This window comes from Anomaloglossus baeobatrachus, unplaced genomic scaffold (genome assembly GCF_048569485.1).
Source record: "Anomaloglossus baeobatrachus isolate aAnoBae1 unplaced genomic scaffold, aAnoBae1.hap1 Scaffold_404, whole genome shotgun sequence".
In the NCBI taxonomy this organism is placed as follows: Eukaryota; Metazoa; Chordata; class Amphibia; order Anura; family Aromobatidae; genus Anomaloglossus; species Anomaloglossus baeobatrachus.
The window spans coordinates 1-19,092 of NW_027443376.1; the positions used below are offsets into that span (position 1 = coordinate 1).

General features: G+C 47.4%; 12 non-coding genes and 1 pseudogene across 12 annotated transcripts; all 13 read left to right on the forward strand.

Moving 5' to 3' along the window:
* Positions 1-539: 539 nt before the first annotated feature.
* On the forward strand, positions 540-730 carry LOC142276952 (U2 spliceosomal RNA). Its single transcript, XR_012740332.1, has one exon. It is a non-coding gene; the product is annotated as a U2 spliceosomal RNA (small nuclear RNA).
* A 1,117-nt stretch (positions 731-1,847) lies between these two features.
* On the forward strand, positions 1,848-2,038 carry LOC142277026 (U2 spliceosomal RNA). Its single transcript, XR_012740387.1, has one exon. It is a non-coding gene; the product is annotated as a U2 spliceosomal RNA (small nuclear RNA).
* Positions 2,039-3,155: 1,117 nt separating this feature from the next.
* Positions 3,156-3,346, forward strand: LOC142277038 (U2 spliceosomal RNA). Its single transcript, XR_012740398.1, has one exon. It is a non-coding gene; the product is annotated as a U2 spliceosomal RNA (small nuclear RNA).
* A 1,117-nt stretch (positions 3,347-4,463) lies between these two features.
* Positions 4,464-4,654, forward strand: LOC142277050 (U2 spliceosomal RNA). The gene has a single exon (XR_012740409.1). It is a non-coding gene; the product is annotated as a U2 spliceosomal RNA (small nuclear RNA).
* A 1,117-nt stretch (positions 4,655-5,771) lies between these two features.
* LOC142276829 (U2 spliceosomal RNA) lies at positions 5,772-5,962 on the forward strand. Its single transcript, XR_012740221.1, has one exon. It is a non-coding gene; the product is annotated as a U2 spliceosomal RNA (small nuclear RNA).
* A 1,117-nt stretch (positions 5,963-7,079) lies between these two features.
* LOC142276836 (U2 spliceosomal RNA) lies at positions 7,080-7,270 on the forward strand. The gene has a single exon (XR_012740227.1). It is a non-coding gene; the product is annotated as a U2 spliceosomal RNA (small nuclear RNA).
* Positions 7,271-8,387: 1,117 nt separating this feature from the next.
* Positions 8,388-8,578, forward strand: LOC142276848 (U2 spliceosomal RNA). The gene has a single exon (XR_012740238.1). It is a non-coding gene; the product is annotated as a U2 spliceosomal RNA (small nuclear RNA).
* Positions 8,579-9,695: 1,117 nt separating this feature from the next.
* On the forward strand, positions 9,696-9,886 carry LOC142276965 (U2 spliceosomal RNA). The gene has a single exon (XR_012740344.1). It is a non-coding gene; the product is annotated as a U2 spliceosomal RNA (small nuclear RNA).
* Positions 9,887-11,003: 1,117 nt separating this feature from the next.
* LOC142276860 (U2 spliceosomal RNA) lies at positions 11,004-11,194 on the forward strand. The gene has a single exon (XR_012740249.1). It is a non-coding gene; the product is annotated as a U2 spliceosomal RNA (small nuclear RNA).
* A 1,919-nt stretch (positions 11,195-13,113) lies between these two features.
* LOC142276984 (U2 spliceosomal RNA) lies at positions 13,114-13,306 on the forward strand. The gene has a single exon (XR_012740360.1). It is a non-coding gene; the product is annotated as a U2 spliceosomal RNA (small nuclear RNA).
* Positions 13,307-14,423: 1,117 nt separating this feature from the next.
* On the forward strand, positions 14,424-14,614 carry LOC142276872 (U2 spliceosomal RNA). The gene has a single exon (XR_012740260.1). It is a non-coding gene; the product is annotated as a U2 spliceosomal RNA (small nuclear RNA).
* Positions 14,615-16,617: 2,003 nt separating this feature from the next.
* Positions 16,618-16,823, forward strand: LOC142276989 (U2 spliceosomal RNA; annotated as a pseudogene).
* Positions 16,824-17,940: 1,117 nt separating this feature from the next.
* Positions 17,941-18,131, forward strand: LOC142276884 (U2 spliceosomal RNA). The gene has a single exon (XR_012740271.1). It is a non-coding gene; the product is annotated as a U2 spliceosomal RNA (small nuclear RNA).
* Positions 18,132-19,092: the final 961 nt, after the last annotated feature.

Genomic DNA, 19,092 nt, shown 5'->3' on the forward strand with positions numbered 1-19,092 from the left:
TGCTGCCTAGAAAACAAGCTGCGCAGAAGAAGTTGTTCTTTGGGTGGGAGGGTGGGCTAGTGGAAGGAGGGGGCAATCTCTTTTTTTCCCGGGTGGTAGGGGGATGACAGGAGAAGGGAAGCGGGTGGTGAGAAAGGTACAGAGGGCAGGGTTTGGGGGCTGGGAAGGAAAGGGAAAAGATTAGGGTTTGGGGATGATGAAAGGGCTTTCTACGGGTAAGGATGGCAAAGGGTGGCAGTGACGGAAAGTCAGGCAACCTGTCCTGTCCGTCTTTTTGTATCGTGAATTGGAAAGACTGCAAGGGGGAGGGGAGTTGCTTGCGCCCTAAAGGAAGAGTTATTCAGATTCATTGCAGTGGGCGGCGGCTGCAAAACGCACCATTCTTCTTGTTTTTGCTCTGCAAAGCAGCCTTTTCAAGGGTTGGCTTGGGTGACAAAATGTCTTGTGTAGGCGTGGGTTTGTCTCCCTCTCGATCTCTCTCCCTAAGATGTGTCCGGCATAGGCCAGGGTGCCACTCGAGGCCCAAACCAATTCTGGTTATCGCTTCTCGGCCTTTTGGCTAAGATCAAGTGTAGTATCTGTTCTTATCAGTTTAATATCTGATACGTCCCCTATCTGGGGACCATATATTAAATGGATTTTTAGAACAGGGAGATGGAAAAAGAGCTTGCTCTGTCCACTCCACGCATTGACCTGGTATTGCAGTACCTCCAGGAACGGTGCACCCCTTCTTAACCCAGTTTCCAAAAGCAGAACTCGATTCACCTGATTCATATTAGCCCGATTAGCGAATTGAAATGAATTTTTATCTAACACACTTTTTACTTGCTTTATTCATCCAAATAGCAAACTCATCACCACTCAACTTCACCAACTCTGCTATGTCCCGTGCAGTATCTTGTTGTCAGTCTAATCTAGATCATGTGTAATTGAATGGAATAGATCCCTTTTGGACAAAGTGGAGTCAGATGCTGCAGTGACCACAGGTGTGAGAGGATCTACAATTGGCATCTGGTGTTATCTCTCTGCTTCCACTCCAAATAAAGTTACCTGTTGTTACCTGAACGTCAAATACTAAGAATGGGCGGCCTATGAAAGAATTAGTACTTTCATTAAGTATACTAAACCGGCTAATTGGGAATAGACAAACTGTAAAAAGCCCTCTGAGAAAGCCCCTCTCTAACCTTTGTTAGTAAGCTTTTCTGTAGCCTGCCTGTTGATGTATTTTCGGTTTGAACAGTGCACAACATGAAGAGACGGAACACTGGCGGCTTGTCACAATGCCCCCCGATGACATCACAATAGCGCTGCTGCCTAGAAAACAAGCTGCGCAGAAGAAGTTGTTCTTTGGGTGGGAGGGTGGGCTAGTGGAAGGAGGGGGCAATCTCTTTTTTTCCCGGGTGGTAGGGGGATGACAGGAGAAGGGAAGCGGGTGGTGAGAAAGGTACAGAGGGCAGGGTTTGGGGGCTGGGAAGGAAAGGGAAAAGATTAGGGTTTGGGGATGATGAAAGGGCTTTCTACGGGTAAGGATGGCAAAGGGTGGCAGTGACGGAAAGTCAGGCAACCTGTCCTGTCCGTCTTTTTGTATCGTGAATTGGAAAGACTGCAAGGGGGAGGGGAGTTGCTTGCGCCCTAAAGGAGGAGTTATTCAGATTCATTGCAGTGGGCGGCGGCTGCAAAACGCACCATTCTTCTTGTTTTTGCTCTGCAAAGCAGCCTTTTCAAGGGTTGGCTTGGGTGACAAAATGTCTTGTGTAGGCGTGGGTTTGTCTCCCTCTCGCTCTCTCTCCCTAAGATGTGTCCGGCATAGGCCAGGGTGCCACTCGAGGCCCAAACCAATTCTGGTTATCGCTTCTCGGCCTTTTGGCTAAGATCAAGTGTAGTATCTGTTCTTATCAGTTTAATATCTGATACGTCCCCTATCTGGGGACCATATATTAAATGGATTTTTAGAACAGGGAGATGGAAAAAGAGCTTGCTCTGTCCACTCCACGCATTGACCTGGTATTGCAGTACCTCCAGGAACGGTGCACCCCTTCTTAACCCAGTTTCCAAAAGCAGAACTCGATTCACCTGATTCATATTAGCCCGATTAGCGAATTGAAATGAATTTTTATCTAACACACTTTTTACTTGCTTTATTCATCCAAATAGCAAACTCATCACCACTCAACTTCACCAACTCTGCTATGTCCCGTGCAGTATCTTGTTGTCAGTCTAATCTAGATCATGTGTAATTGAATGGAATAGATCCCTTTTGGACAAAGTGGAGTCAGATGCTGCAGTGACCACAGGTGTGAGAGGATCTACAATTGGCATCTGGTGTTATCTCTCTGCTTCCACTCCAAATAAAGTTACCTGTTGTTACCTGAACGTCAAATACTAAGAATGGGCGGCCTATGAAAGAATTAGTACTTTCATTAAGTATACTAAACCGGCTAATTGGGAATAGACAAACTGTAAAAAGCCCTCTGAGAAAGCCCCTCTCTAACCTTTGTTAGTAAGCTTTTCTGTAGCCTGCCTGTTGATGTATTTTCGGTTTGAACAGTGCACAACATGAAGAGACGGAACACTGGCGGCTTGTCACAATGCCCCCCGATGACATCACAATAGCGCTGCTGCCTAGAAAACAAGCTGCGCAGAAGAAGTTGTTCTTTGGGTGGGAGGGTGGGCTAGTGGAAGGAGGGGGCAATCTCTTTTTTTCCCGGGTGGTAGGGGGATGACAGGAGAAGGGAAGCGGGTGGTGAGAAAGGTACAGAGGGCAGGGTTTGGGGGCTGGGAAGGAAAGGGAAAAGATTAGGGTTTGGGGATGATGAAAGGGCTTTCTACGGGTAAGGATGGCAAAGGGTGGCAGTGACGGAAAGTCAGGCAACCTGTCCTGTCCGTCTTTTTGTATCGTGAATTGGAAAGACTGCAAGGGGGAGGGGAGTTGCTTGCGCCCTAAAGGAGGAGTTATTCAGATTCATTGCAGTGGGCGGCGGCTGCAAAACGCACCATTCTTCTTGTTTTTGCTCTGCAAAGCAGCCTTTTCAAGGGTTGGCTTGGGTGACAAAATGTCTTGTGTAGGCGTGGGTTTGTCTCCCTCTCGCTCTCTCTCCCTAAGATGTGTCCGGCATAGGCCAGGGTGCCACTCGAGGCCCAAACCAATTCTGGTTATCGCTTCTCGGCCTTTTGGCTAAGATCAAGTGTAGTATCTGTTCTTATCAGTTTAATATCTGATACGTCCCCTATCTGGGGACCATATATTAAATGGATTTTTAGAACAGGGAGATGGAAAAAGAGCTTGCTCTGTCCACTCCACGCATTGACCTGGTATTGCAGTACCTCCAGGAACGGTGCACCCCTTCTTAACCCAGTTTCCAAAAGCAGAACTCGATTCACCTGATTCATATTAGCCCGATTAGCGAATTGAAATGAATTTTTATCTAACACACTTTTTACTTGCTTTATTCATCCAAATAGCAAACTCATCACCACTCAACTTCACCAACTCTGCTATGTCCCGTGCAGTATCTTGTTGTCAGTCTAATCTAGATCATGTGTAATTGAATGGAATAGATCCCTTTTGGACAAAGTGGAGTCAGATGCTGCAGTGACCACAGGTGTGAGAGGATCTACAATTGGCATCTGGTGTTATCTCTCTGCTTCCACTCCAAATAAAGTTACCTGTTGTTACCTGAACGTCAAATACTAAGAATGGGCGGCCTATGAAAGAATTAGTACTTTCATTAAGTATACTAAACCGGCTAATTGGGAATAGACAAACTGTAAAAAGCCCTCTGAGAAAGCCCCTCTCTAACCTTTGTTAGTAAGCTTTTCTGTAGCCTGCCTGTTGATGTATTTTCGGTTTGAACAGTGCACAACATGAAGAGACGGAACACTGGCGGCTTGTCACAATGCCCCCCGATGACATCACAATAGCGCTGCTGCCTAGAAAACAAGCTGCGCAGAAGAAGTTGTTCTTTGGGTGGGAGGGTGGGCTAGTGGAAGGAGGGGGCAATCTCTTTTTTTCCCGGGTGGTAGGGGGATGACAGGAGAAGGGAAGCGGGTGGTGAGAAAGGTACAGAGGGCAGGGTTTGGGGGCTGGGAAGGAAAGGGAAAAGATTAGGGTTTGGGGATGATGAAAGGGCTTTCTACGGGTAAGGATGGCAAAGGGTGGCAGTGACGGAAAGTCAGGCAACCTGTCCTGTCCGTCTTTTTGTATCGTGAATTGGAAAGACTGCAAGGGGGAGGGGAGTTGCTTGCGCCCTAAAGGAGGAGTTATTCAGATTCATTGCAGTGGGCGGCGGCTGCAAAACGCACCATTCTTCTTGTTTTTGCTCTGCAAAGCAGCCTTTTCAAGGGTTGGCTTGGGTGACAAAATGTCTTGTGTAGGCGTGGGTTTGTCTCCCTCTCGCTCTCTCTCCCTAAGATGTGTCCGGCATAGGCCAGGGTGCCACTCGAGGCCCAAACCAATTCTGGTTATCGCTTCTCGGCCTTTTGGCTAAGATCAAGTGTAGTATCTGTTCTTATCAGTTTAATATCTGATACGTCCCCTATCTGGGGACCATATATTAAATGGATTTTTAGAACAGGGAGATGGAAAAAGAGCTTGCTCTGTCCACTCCACGCATTGACCTGGTATTGCAGTACCTCCAGGAACGGTGCACCCCTTCTTAACCCAGTTTCCAAAAGCAGAACTCGATTCACCTGATTCATATTAGCCCGATTAGCGAATTGAAATGAATTTTTATCTAACACACTTTTTACTTGCTTTATTCATCCAAATAGCAAACTCATCACCACTCAACTTCACCAACTCTGCTATGTCCCGTGCAGTATCTTGTTGTCAGTCTAATCTAGATCATGTGTAATTGAATGGAATAGATCCCTTTTGGACAAAGTGGAGTCAGATGCTGCAGTGACCACAGGTGTGAGAGGATCTACAATTGGCATCTGGTGTTATCTCTCTGCTTCCACTCCAAATAAAGTTACTTGTTGTTACCTGAACGTCAAATACTAAGAATGGGCGGCCTATGAAAGAATTAGTACTTTCATTAAGTATACTAAACCGGCTAATTGGGAATAGACAAACTGTAAAAAGCCCTCTGAGAAAGCCCCTCTCTAACCTTTGTTAGTAAGCTTTTCTGTAGCCTGCCTGTTGATGTATTTTCGGTTTGAACAGTGCACAACATGAAGAGACGGAACACTGGCGGCTTGTCACAATGCCCCCCGATGACATCACAATAGCGCTGCTGCCTAGAAAACAAGCTGCGCAGAAGAAGTTGTTCTTTGGGTGGGAGGGTGGGCTAGTGGAAGGAGGGGGCAATCTCTTTTTTTCCCGGGTGGTAGGGGGATGACAGGAGAAGGGAAGCGGGTGGTGAGAAAGGTACAGAGGGCAGGGTTTGGGGGCTGGGAAGGAAAGGGAAAAGATTAGGGTTTGGGGATGATGAAAGGGCTTTCTACGGGTAAGGATGGCAAAGGGTGGCAGTGACGGAAAGTCAGGCAACCTGTCCTGTCCGTCTTTTTGTATCGTGAATTGGAAAGACTGCAAGGGGGAGGGGAGTTGCTTGCGCCCTAAAGGAGGAGTTATTCAGATTCATTGCAGTGGGCGGCGGCTGCAAAACGCACCATTCTTCTTGTTTTTGCTCTGCAAAGCAGCCTTTTCAAGGGTTGGCTTGGGTGACAAAATGTCTTGTGTAGGCGTGGGTTTGTCTCCCTCTCGCTCTCTCTCCCTAAGATGTGTCCGGCATAGGCCAGGGTGCCACTCGAGGCCCAAACCAATTCTGGTTATCGCTTCTCGGCCTTTTGGCTAAGATCAAGTGTAGTATCTGTTCTTATCAGTTTAATATCTGATACGTCCCCTATCTGGGGACCATATATTAAATGAATTTTTAGAACAGGGAGATGGAAAAAGAGCTTGCTCTGTCCACTCCACGCATTGACCTGGTATTGCAGTACCTCCAGGAACGGTGCACCCCTTCTTAACCCAGTTTCCAAAAGCAGAACTCGATTCACCTGATTCATATTAGCCCGATTAGCGAATTGAAATGAATTTTTATCTAACACACTTTTTACTTGCTTTATTCATCCAAATAGCAAACTCATCACCACTCAACTTCACCAACTCTGCTATGTCCCGTGCAGTATCTTGTTGTCAGTCTAATCTAGATCATGTGTAATTGAATGGAATAGATCCCTTTTGGACAAAGTGGAGTCAGATGCTGCAGTGACCACAGGTGTGAGAGGATCTACAATTGGCATCTGGTGTTATCTCTCTGCTTCCACTCCAAATAAAGTTACCTGTTGTTACCTGAACGTCAAATACTAAGAATGGGCGGCCTATGAAAGAATTAGTACTTTCATTAAGTATACTAAACCGGCTAATTGGGAATAGACAAACTGTAAAAAGCCCTCTGAGAAAGCCCCTCTCTAACCTTTGTTAGTAAGCTTTTCTGTAGCCTGCCTGTTGATGTATTTTCGGTTTGAACAGTGCACAACATGAAGAGACGGAACACTGGCGGCTTGTCACAATGCCCCCCGATGACATCACAATAGCGCTGCTGCCTAGAAAACAAGCTGCGCAGAAGAAGTTGTTCTTTGGGTGGGAGGGTGGGCTAGTGGAAGGAGGGGGCAATCTCTTTTTTTCCCGGGTGGTAGGGGGATGACAGGAGAAGGGAAGCGGGTGGTGAGAAAGGTACAGAGGGCAGGGTTTGGGGGCTGGGAAGGAAAGGGAAAAGATTAGGGTTTGGGGATGATGAAAGGGCTTTCTACGGGTAAGGATGGCAAAGGGTGGCAGTGACGGAAAGTCAGGCAACCTGTCCTGTCCGTCTTTTTGTATCGTGAATTGGAAAGACTGCAAGGGGGAGGGGAGTTGCTTGCGCCCTAAAGGAGGAGTTATTCAGATTCATTGCAGTGGGCGGCGGCTGCAAAACGCACCATTCTTCTTGTTTTTGCTCTGCAAAGCAGCCTTTTCAAGGGTTGGCTTGGGTGACAAAATGTCTTGTGTAGGCGTGGGTTTGTCTCCCTCTCGCTCTCTCTCCCTAAGATGTGTCCGGCATAGGCCAGGGTGCCACTCGAGGCCCAAACCAATTCTGGTTATCGCTTCTCGGCCTTTTGGCTAAGATCAAGTGTAGTATCTGTTCTTATCAGTTTAATATCTGATACGTCCCCTATCTGGGGACCATATATTAAATGGATTTTTAGAACAGGGAGATGGAAAAAGAGCTTGCTCTGTCCACTCCACGCATTGACCTGGTATTGCAGTACCTCCAGGAACGGTGCACCCCTTCTTAACCCAGTTTCCAAAAGCAGAACTCGATTCACCTGATTCATATTAGCCCGATTAGCGAATTGAAATGAATTTTTATCTAACACACTTTTTACTTGCTTTATTCATCCAAATAGCAAACTCATCACCACTCAACTTCACCAACTCTGCTATGTCCCGTGCAGTATCTTGTTGTCAGTCTAATCTAGATCATGTGTAATTGAATGGAATAGATCCCTTTTGGACAAAGTGGAGTCAGATGCTGCAGTGACCACAGGTGTGAGAGGATCTACAATTGGCATCTGGTGTTATCTCTCTGCTTCCACTCCAAATAAAGTTACCTGTTGTTACCTGAACGTCAAATACTAAGAATGGGCGGCCTATGAAAGAATTAGTACTTTCATTAAGTATACTAAACCGGCTAATTGGGAATAGACAAACTGTAAAAAGCCCTCTGAGAAAGCCCCTCTCTAACCTTTGTTAGTAAGCTTTTCTGTAGCCTGCCTGTTGATGTATTTTCGGTTTGAACAGTGCACAACATGAAGAGACGGAACACTGGCGGCTTGTCACAATGCCCCCCGATGACATCACAATAGCGCTGCTGCCTAGAAAACAAGCTGCGCAGAAGAAGTTGTTCTTTGGGTGGGAGGGTGGGCTAGTGGAAGGAGGGGGCAATCTCTTTTTTTCCCGGGTGGTAGGGGGATGACAGGAGAAGGGAAGCGGGTGGTGAGAAAGGTACAGAGGGCAGGGTTTGGGGGCTGGGAAGGAAAGGGAAAAGATTAGGGTTTGGGGATGATGAAAGGGCTTTCTACGGGTAAGGATGGCAAAGGGTGGCAGTGACGGAAAGTCAGGCAACCTGTCCTGTCCGTCTTTTTGTATCGTGAATTGGAAAGACTGCAAGGGGGAGGGGAGTTGCTTGCGCCCTAAAGGAGGAGTTATTCAGATTCATTGCAGTGGGCAGCGGCTGCAAAACGCACCATTCTTCTTGTTTTTGCTCTGCAAAGCAGCCTTTTCAAGGGTTGGCTTGGGTGACAAAATGTCTTGTGTAGGCGTGGGTTTGTCTCCCTCTCGCTCTCTCTCCCTAAGATGTGTCCGGCATAGGCCAGGGTGCCACTCGAGGCCCAAACCAATTCTGGTTATCGCTTCTCGGCCTTTTGGCTAAGATCAAGTGTAGTATCTGTTCTTATCAGTTTAATATCTGATACGTCCCCTATCTGGGGACCATATATTAAATGGATTTTTAGAACAGGGAGATGGAAAAAGAGCTTGCTCTGTCCACTCCACGCATTGACCTGGTATTGCAGTACCTCCAGGAACGGTGCACCCCTTCTTAACCCAGTTTCCAAAAGCAGAACTCGATTCACCTGATTCATATTAGCCCGATTAGCGAATTGAAATGAATTTTTATCTAACACACTTTTTACTTGCTTTATTCATCCAAATAGCAAACTCATCACCACTCAACTTCACCAACTCTGCTATGTCCCGTGCAGTATCTTGTTGTCAGTCTAATCTAGATCATGTGTAATTGAATGGAATAGATCCCTTTTGGACAAAGTGGAGTCAGATGCTGCAGTGACCACAGGTGTGAGAGGATCTACAATTGGCATCTGGTGTTATCTCTCTGCTTCCACTCCAAATAAAGTTACCTGTTGTTACCTGAACGTCAAATACTAAGAATGGGCGGCCTATGAAAGAATTAGTACTTTCATTAAGTATACTAAACCGGCTAATTGGGAATAGACAAACTGTAAAAAGCCCTCTGAGAAAGCCCCTCTCTAACCTTTGTTAGTAAGCTTTTCTGTAGCCTGCCTGTTGATGTATTTTCGGTTTGAACAGTGCACAACATGAAGAGACGGAACACTGGCGGCTTGTCACAATGCCCCCCGATGACATCACAATAGCGCTGCTGCCTAGAAAACAAGCTGCGCAGAAGAAGTTGTTCTTTGGGTGGGAGGGTGGGCTAGTGGAAGGAGGGGGCAATCTCTTTTTTTCCCGGGTGGTAGGGGGATGACAGGAGAAGGGAAGCGGGTGGTGAGAAAGGTACAGAGGGCAGGGTTTGGGGGCTGGGAAGGAAAGGGAAAAGATTAGGGTTTGGGGATGATGAAAGGGCTTTCTACGGGTAAGGATGGCAAAGGGTGGCAGTGACGGAAAGTCAGGCAACCTGTCCTGTCCGTCTTTTTGTATCGTGAATTGGAAAGACTGCAAGGGGGAGGGGAGTTGCTTGCGCCCTAAAGGAGGAGTTATTCAGATTCATTGCAGTGGGCGGCGGCTGCAAAACGCACCATTCTTCTTGTTTTTGCTCTGCAAAGCAGCCTTTTCAAGGGTTGGCTTGGGTGACAAAATGTCTTGTGTAGGCGTGGGTTTGTCTCCCTCTCGCTCTCTCTCCCTAAGATGTGTCCGGCATAGGCCAGGGTGCCACTCGAGGCCCAAACCAATTCTGGTTATCGCTTCTCGGCCTTTTGGCTAAGATCAAGTGTAGTATCTGTTCTTATCAGTTTAATATCTGATACGTCCCCTATCTGGGGACCATATATTAAATGGATTTTTAGAACAGGGAGATGGAAAAAGAGCTTGCTCCGTCCACTCCACGCATTGACCTGGTATTGCAGTACCTCCAGGAACGGTGCACCCCTTCTTAACCCAGTTTCCAAAAGCAGAACTCGATTCACCTGATTCATATTAGCCCGATTAGCGAATTGAAATGAATTTTTATCTAACACACTTTTTACTTGCTTTATTCATCCAAATAGCAAACTCATCACCACTCAACTTCACCAACTCTGCTATGTCCCGTGCAGTATCTTGTTGTCAGTCTAATCTAGATCATGTGTAATTGAATGGAATAGATCCCTTTTGGACAAAGTGGAGTCAGATGCTGCAGTGACCACAGGTGTGAGAGGATCTACAATTGGCATCTGGTGTTATCTCTCTGCTTCCACTCCAAATAAAGTTACCTGTTGTTACCTGAACGTCAAATACTAAGAATGGGCGGCCTATGAAAGAATTAGTACTTTCATTAAGTATACTAAACCGGCTAATTGGGAATAGACAAACTGTAAAAAGCCCTCTGAGAAAGCCCCTCTCTAACCTTTGTTAGTAAGCTTTTCTGTAGCCTGCCTGTTGATGTATTTTCGGTTTGAACAGTGCACAACATGAAGAGACGGAACACTGGCGGCTTGTCACAATGCCCCCCGATGACATCACAATAGCGCTGCTGCCTAGAAAACAAGCTGCGCAGAAGAAGTTGTTCTTTGGGTGGGAGGGTGGGCTAGTGGAAGGAGGGGGCAATCTCTTTTTTTCCCGGGTGGTAGGGGGATGACAGGAGAAGGGAAGCGGGTGGTGAGAAAGGTACAGAGGGCAGGGTTTGGGGGCTGGGAAGGAAAGGGAAAAGATTAGGGTTTGGGGATGATGAAAGGGCTTTCTACGGGTAAGGATGGCAAAGGGTGGCAGTGACGGAAAGTCAGGCAACCTGTCCTGTCCGTCTTTTTGTATCGTGAATTGGAAAGACTGCAAGGGGGAGGGGAGTTGCTTGCGCCCTAAAGGAGGAGTTATTCAGATTCATTGCAGTGGGCGGCGGCTGCAAAACGCACCATTCTTCTTGTTTTTGCTCTGCAAAGCAGCCTTTTCAAGGGTTGGCTTGGGTGACAAAATGTCTTGTGTAGGCGTGGGTTTGTCTCCCTCTCGCTCTCTCTCCCTAAGATGTGTCCGGCATAGGCCAGGGTGCCACTCGAGGCCCAAACCAATTCTGGTTATCGCTTCTCGGCCTTTTGGCTAAGATCAAGTGTAGTATCTGTTCTTATCAGTTTAATATCTGATACGTCCCCTATCTGGGGACCATATATTAAATGGATTTTTAGAACAGGGAGATGGAAAAAGAGCTTGCTCTGTCCACTCCACGCATTGACCTGGTATTGCAGTACCTCCAGGAACGGTGCACCCCTTCTTAACCCAGTTTCCAAAAGCAGAACTCGATTCACCTGATTCATATTAGCCCGATTAGCGAATTGAAATGAATTTTTATCTAACACACTTTTTACTTGCTTTATTCATCCAAATAGCAAACTCATCACCACTCAACTTCACCAACTCTGCTATGTCCCGTGCAGTATCTTGTTGTCAGTCTAATCTAGATCATGTGTAATTGAATGGAATAGATCCCTTTTGGACAAAGTGGAGTCAGATGCTGCAGTGACCACAGGTGTGAGAGGATCTACAATTGGCATCTGGTGTTATCTCTCTGCTTCCACTCCAAATAAAGTTACCTGTTGTTACCTGAACGTCAAATACTAAGAATGGGCGGCCTATGAAAGAATTAGTACTTTCATTAAGTATACTAAACCGGCTAATTGGGAATAGACAAACTGTAAAAAGCCCTCTGAGAAAGCCCCTCTCTAACCTTTGTTAGTAAGCTTTTCTGTAGCCTGCCTGTTGATGTATTTTCGGTTTGAACAGTGCACAACATGAAGAGACGGAACACTGGCGGCTTGTCACAATGCCCCCCGATGACATCACAATAGCGCTGCTGCCTAGAAAACAAGCTGCGCAGAAGAAGTTGTTCTTTGGGTGGGAGGGTGGGCTAGTGGAAGGAGGGGGCAATCTCTTTTTTTCCCGGGTGGTAGGGGGATGACAGGAGAAGGGAAGCGGGTGGTGAGAAAGGTACAGAGGGCAGGGTTTGGGGGCTGGGAAGGAAAGGGAAAAGATTAGGGTTTGGGGATGATGAAAGGGCTTTCTACGGGTAAGGATGGCAAAGGGTGGCAGTGACGGAAAGTCAGGCAACCTGTCCTGTCCGTCTTTTTGTATCGTGAATTGGAAAGACTGCAAGGGGGAGGGGAGTTGCTTGCGCCCTAAAGGAGGAGTTATTCAGATTCATTGCAGTGGGCGGCGGCTGCAAAACGCACCATTCTTCTTGTTTTTGCTCTGCAAAGCAGCCTTTTCAAGGGTTGGCTTGGGTGACAAAATGTCTTGTGTAGGCGTGGGTTTGTCTCCCTCTCGCTCTCTCTCCCTAAGATGTGTCCGGCATAGGCCAGGGTGCCACTCGAGGCCCAAACCAATTCTGGTTATCGCTTCTCGGCCTTTTGGCTAAGATCAAGTGTAGTGTTGTTCGAAGAGGTGGTTTAAGCTCCAGGCCACCTTAGTACAATGATACAATGCACACTGGAAGGTTGCGCTTGCTAGTACTCTGGGTGGATAGTATATTCATCTAGAGGAAAACATGGCCCTACCAGGATCGAGGCTATTAGACTGAGTAAGGGTGGGGGGCTATGGTACAACGTGCCCCAGGACTGATGACCCTGGAGTGAGTCTGAGCTTGCTGGCTTGGGACCCCGGCAAGCCTTGGGCTCTGTAGCACACCGTACCTTGCCTTTTCATACTTTTTGAGCATATTACCCTATCCCGGCCTTCTGGCTAGGAAGGGAAATTTTTATAATCCCGGTCGGAGGTCTGGTCAGCTTTGGGCTGAGAAACTAACACCCGGTTGGAGGTCCGGGTCAGCTTCGGCTGAGAAACCAACACCCGGTTGGAGGTCTGGGTCAGCTTCGGCTGAGAAACCAACACCCGGTTGGAGGTCCGGTTAGCCTTGGGCTGAGAAACCAACACCGGTTGACGGTCCGGGCAGTTTCGGCTGCGAAACCAACAACTAGTAGCTCTCTACTCCACTTGGGTAAGATGCCTGGGTGGACGCTGGGAGCAACGACAAGGCTCAACCAGGCTTCGGCTTGGGGGAGCACCGAAGATCCCCGACCCTTGCTGTGGCCTTCTGGCTCGGAGGGACGGGGTTGATTTTTGGGGACCCTCTCCTCACGGTGGGGTCCACACGAATCCTAGCCTTTGCACTGTTTTTGGTGTGACTTCGGTCATGCATTTTTTGTGGTGCTTTGGAAAGCTTCATTAAATCAAAAATCTGTTCTTATCAGTTTAATATCTGATACGTCCCCTATCTGGGGACCATATATTAAATGGATTTTTAGAACAGGGAGATGGAAAAAGAGCTTGCTCTGTCCACTCCACGCATTGACCTGGTATTGCAGTACCTCCAGGAACGGTGCACCCCTTCTTAACCCAGTTTCCAAAAGCAGAACTCGATTCACCTGATTCATATTAGCCCGATTAGCGAATTGAAATGAATTTTTATCTAACACACTTTTTACTTGCTTTATTCATCCAAATAGCAAACTCATCACCACTCAACTTCACCAACTCTGCTATGTCCCGTGCAGTATCTTGTTGTCAGTCTAATCTAGATCATGTGTAATTGAATGGAATAGATCCCTTTTGGACAAAGTGGAGTCAGATGCTGCAGTGACCACAGGTGTGAGAGGATCTACAATTGGCATCTGGTGTTATCTCTCTGCTTCCACTCCAAATAAAGTTACCTGTTGTTACCTGAACGTCAAATACTAAGAATGGGCGGCCTATGAAAGAATTAGTACTTTCATTAAGTATACTAAACCGGCTAATTGGGAATAGACAAACTGTAAAAAGCCCTCTGAGAAAGCCCCTCTCTAACCTTTGTTAGTAAGCTTTTCTGTAGCCTGCCTGTTGATGTATTTTCGGTTTGAACAGTGCACAACATGAAGAGACGGAACACTGGCGGCTTGTCACAATGCCCCCCGATGACATCACAATAGCGCTGCTGCCTAGAAAACAAGCTGCGCAGAAGAAGTTGTTCTTTGGGTGGGAGGGTGGGCTAGTGGAAGGAGGGGGCAATCTCTTTTTTTCCCGGGTGGTAGGGGGATGACAGGAGAAGGGAAGCGGGTGGTGAGAAAGGTACAGAGGGCAGGGTTTGGGGGCTGGGAAGGAAAGGGAAAAGATTAGGGTTTGGGGATGATGAAAGGGCTTTCTACGGGTAAGGATGGCAAAGGGTGGCAGTGACGGAAAGTCAGGCAACCTGTCCTGTCCGTCTTTTTGTATCGTGAATTGGAAAGACTGCAAGGGGGAGGGGAGTTGCTTGCGCCCTAAAGGAGGAGTTATTCAGATTCATTGCAGTGGGCGGCGGCTGCAAAACGCACCATTCTTCTTGTTTTTGCTCTGCAAAGCAGCCTTTTCAAGGGTTGGCTTGGGTGACAAAATGTCTTGTGTAGGCGTGGGTTTGTCTCCCTCTCGCTCTCTCTCCCTAAGATGTGTCCGGCATAGGCCAGGGTGCCACTCGAGGCCCAAACCAATTCTGGTTATCGCTTCTCGGCCTTTTGGCTAAGATCAAGTGTAGTATCTGTTCTTATCAGTTTAATATCTGATACGTCCCCTATCTGGGGACCATATATTAAATGGATTTTTAGAACAGGGAGATGGAAAAAGAGCTTGCTCTGTCCACTCCACGCATTGACCTGGTATTGCAGTACCTCCAGGAACGGTGCACCCCTTCTTAACCCAGTTTCCAAAAGCAGAACTCGATTCACCTGATTCATATTAGCCCGATTAGCGAATTGAAATGAATTTTTATCTAACACACTTTTTACTTGCTTTATTCATCCAAATAGCAAACTCATCACCACTCAACTTCACCAACTCTGCTATGTCCCGTGCAGTATCTTGTTGTCAGTCTAATCTAGATCATGTGTAATTGAATGGAATAGATCCCTTTTGGACAAAGTGGAGTCAGATGCTGCAGTGACCACAGGTGTGAGAGGATCTACAATTGGCATCTGGTGTTATCTCTCTGCTTCCACTCCAAATAAAGTTACCTGTTGTTACCTGAACGTCAAATACTAAGAATGGGCGGCCTATGAAAGAATTAGTACTTTCATTAAGTATACTAAACCGGCTAATTGGGAATAGACAAACTGTAAAAAGCCCTCTGAGAAAGCCCCTCTCTAACCTTTGTTAGTAAGCTTTTCTGTAGCCTGCCTGTTGATGTATTTTCGGTTTGAACAGTGCACAACATGAAGAGACGGAACACTGGCGGCTTGTCACAATGCCCCCCGATGACATCACAATAGCGCTGCTGCCTAGAAAACAAGCTGCGCAGAAGAAGTTGTTCTTTGGGTGGGAGGGTGGGCTAGTGGAAGGAGGGGGCAATCTCTTTTTTTCCCGGGTGGTAGGGGGATGACAGGAGAAGGGAAGCGGGTGGTGAGAAAGGTACAGAGGGCAGGGTTTGGGGGCTGGGAAGGAAAGGGAAAAGATTAGGGTTTGGGGATGATGAAAGGGCTTTCTACGGGTAAGGATGGCAAAGGGTGGCAGTGACGGAAAGTCAGGCAACCTGTCCTGTCCGTCTTTTTGTATCGTGAATTGGAAAGACTGCAAGGGGGAGGGGAGTTGCTTGCGCCCTAAAGGAGGAGTTATTCAGATTCATTGCAGTGGGCGGCGGCTGCAAAACGCACCATTCTTCTTGTTTTTGCTCTGCAAAGCAGCCTTTTCAAGGGTTGGCTTGGGTGACAAAATGTCTTGTGTAGGCGTGGGTTTGTCTCCCTCTCGCTCTCTCTCCCTAAGATGTGTCCGGCATAGGCCAGGGTGCCACTCGAGGCCCAAACCAATTCTGGTTATCGCTTCTCGGCCTTTTGGCTAAGATCACTCAAGCCTGATTTGTGGAAGCCAAAGACTATCCACAAACTCATCAGAGCCAAGGACGAAATGGAGAACATTCCAGGACTTCATCACGACACACTGGAGACTGTTTGGACCAACGTGTCATCGGCTGGATTGACCAACGGGCACAAGGACTTGTCATGGATGGCGATACAGGGCGGACTGCCCGTCCGGTCATTCATGCACGCCCGGAACCTGTGCAAAACCCGGTACTGCCCAAGGTGCCCCTTCGTGGAGGAAACATCGCTGCACGCCTTTTGGGACTGCCGTTTTGCACAGCGCCTGTTGGTTGCCCTGGAGGATGACCTGAGGAACTCCGTCCCTAGAGGGAGCCTATCGTACCATTCCGTACTTTATGGACTCTTCCCTGGGACTCACACCGTTGGAGCCATCCAGGAGGCTTGGCGCCTTATGAACTGCTTTAAGGACGCTATTTGGGTCGCCAGGAACCGGCTCATCTTGCAGAGGGAGAGGATGTCTATCCAGGACTGCCGCAGGCTGATCCACAGCCTGCTCAGAGAATATTCCATCATGGACAGTCCGGACGACAGCGCCGAGGAGGAGGTTTAATTCTCTTCCACGCCCCCTCCCTCCTTTTCCCGTTTATGTGCGTCTTTCAATAAAGCTTCGGGCCTGTGATTTCCCCACCCTATCCCCTTTTTCCCTACCCCCATCCCCCAATCGCCGGTTCGTCGTTATTTATTGTCTAACTTTTTCTTTCAGCTTGAGTGCTACGGATAGCATAGGAGCGTGATGTATAGTTAGTGCGTCGTACTCTATTGCTATGTAAGAATGATTGTATATTTCTGAGTGTACGGGGCTGCGGCACTGTACACGGTTTGTTACTTTTTTTGAGGAGTGCATGATAATAAAGATGCTGTTAAATCAAAAAAAATCTGTTCTTATCAGTTTAATATCTGATACGTCCCCTATCTGGGGACCATATATTAAATGGATTTTTAGAACAGGGAGATGGAAAAAGAGCTTGCTCTGTCCACTCCACGCATTGACCTGGTATTGCAGTACCTCCAGGAACGGTGCACCCCTTCTTAACCCAGTTTCCAAAAGCAGAACTCGATTCACCTGATTCATATTAGCCCGATTAGCGAATTGAAATGAATTTTTATCTAACACACTTTTTACTTGCTTTATTCATCCAAATAGCAAACTCATCACCACTCAACTTCACCAACTCTGCTATGTCCCGTGCAGTATCTTGTTGTCAGTCTAATCTAGATCATGTGTAATTGAATGGAATAGATCCCTTTTGGACAAAGTGGAGTCAGATGCTGCAGTGACCACAGGTGTGAGAGGATCTACAATTGGCATCTGGTGTTATCTCTCTGCTTCCACTCCAAATAAAGTTACCTGTTGTTACCTGAACGTCAAATACTAAGAATGGGCGGCCTATGAAAGAATTAGTACTTTCATTAAGTATACTAAACCGGCTAATTGGGAATAGACAAACTGTAAAAAGCCCTCTGAGAAAGCCCCTCTCTAACCTTTGTTAGTAAGCTTTTCTGTAGCCTGCCTGTTGATGTATTTTCGGTTTGAACAGTGCACAACATGAAGAGACGGAACACTGGCGGCTTGTCACAATGCCCCCCGATGACATCACAATAGCGCTGCTGCCTAGAAAACAAGCTGCGCAGAAGAAGTTGTTCTTTGGGTGGGAGGGTGGGCTAGTGGAAGGAGGGGGCAATCTCTTTTTTTCCCGGGTGGTAGGGGGATGACAGGAGAAGGGAAGCGGGTGGTGAGAAAGGTACAGAGGGCAGGGTTTGGGGGCTGGGAAGGAAAGGGAAAAGATTAGGGTTTGGGGATGATGAAAGGGCTTTCTACGGGTAAGGATGGCAAAGGGTGGCAGTGACGGAAAGTCAGGCAACCTGTCCTGTCCGTCTTTTTGTATCGTGAATTGGAAAGACTGCAAGGGGGAGGGGAGTTGCTTGCGCCCTAAAGGAGGAGTTATTCAGATTCATTGCAGTGGGCGGCGGCTGCAAAACGCACCATTCTTCTTGTTTTTGCTCTGCAAAGCAGCCTTTTCAAGGGTTGGCTTGGGTGACAAAATGTCTTGTGTAGGCGTGGGTTTGTCTCCCTCTCGCTTTCTCTCCCTAAGATGTGTCCGGCATAGGCCAGGGTGCCACTCGAGGCCCAAACCAATTCTGGTTATCGCTTCTCGGCCTTTTGGCTAAGATCAAGTGTAGTATCTGTTCTTATCAGTTTAATATCTGATACGTCCCCTATCTGGGGACCATATATTAAATGGATTTTTAGAACAGGGAGATGGAAAAAGAGCTTGCTCTGTCCACTCCACGCATTGACCTGGTATTGCAGTACCTCCAGGAACGGTGCACCCCTTCTTAACCCAGTTTCCAAAAGCAGAACTCGATTCACCTGATTCATATTAGCCCGATTAGCGAATTGAAATGAATTTTTATCTAACACACTTTTTACTTGCTTTATTCATCCAAATAGCAAACTCATCACCACTCAACTTCACCAACTCTGCTATGTCCCGTGCAGTATCTTGTTGTCAGTCTAATCTAGATCATGTGTAATTGAATGGAATAGATCCCTTTTGGACAAAGTGGAGTCAGATGCTGCAGTGACCACAGGTGTGAGAGGATCTACAATTGGCATCTGGTGTTATCTCTCTGCTTCCACTCCAAATAAAGTTACCTGTTGTTACCTGAACGTCAAATACTAAGAATGGGCGGCCTATGAAAGAATTAGTACTTTCATTAAGTATACTAAACCGGCTAATTGGGAATAGACAAACTGTAAAAAGCCCTCTGAGAAAGCCCCTCTCTAACCTTTGTTAGTAAGCTTTTCTGTAGCCTGCCTGTTGATGTATTTTCGGTTTGAACAGTGCACAACATGAAGAGACGGAACACTGGCGGCTTGTCACAATGCCCCCCGATGACATCACAATAGCGCTGCTGCCTAGAAAACAAGCTGCGCAGAAGAAGTTGTTCTTTGGGTGGGAGGGTGGGCTAGTGGAAGGAGGGGGCAATCTCTTTTTTTCCCGGGTGGTAGGGGGATGACAGGAGAAGGGAAGCGGGTGGTGAGAAAGGTACAGAGGGCAGGGTTTGGGGGCTGGGAAGGAAAGGGAAAAGATTAGGGTTTGGGGATGATGAAAGGGCTTTCTACGGGTAAGGATGGCAAAGGGTGGCAGTGACGGAAAGTCAGGCAACCTGTCCTGTCCGTCTTTTTGTATCGTGAATTGGAAAGACTGCAAGGGGGAGGGGAGTTGCTTGCGCCCTAAAGGAGGAGTTATTCAGATTCATTGCAGTGGGCGGCGGCTGCAAAACGCACCATTC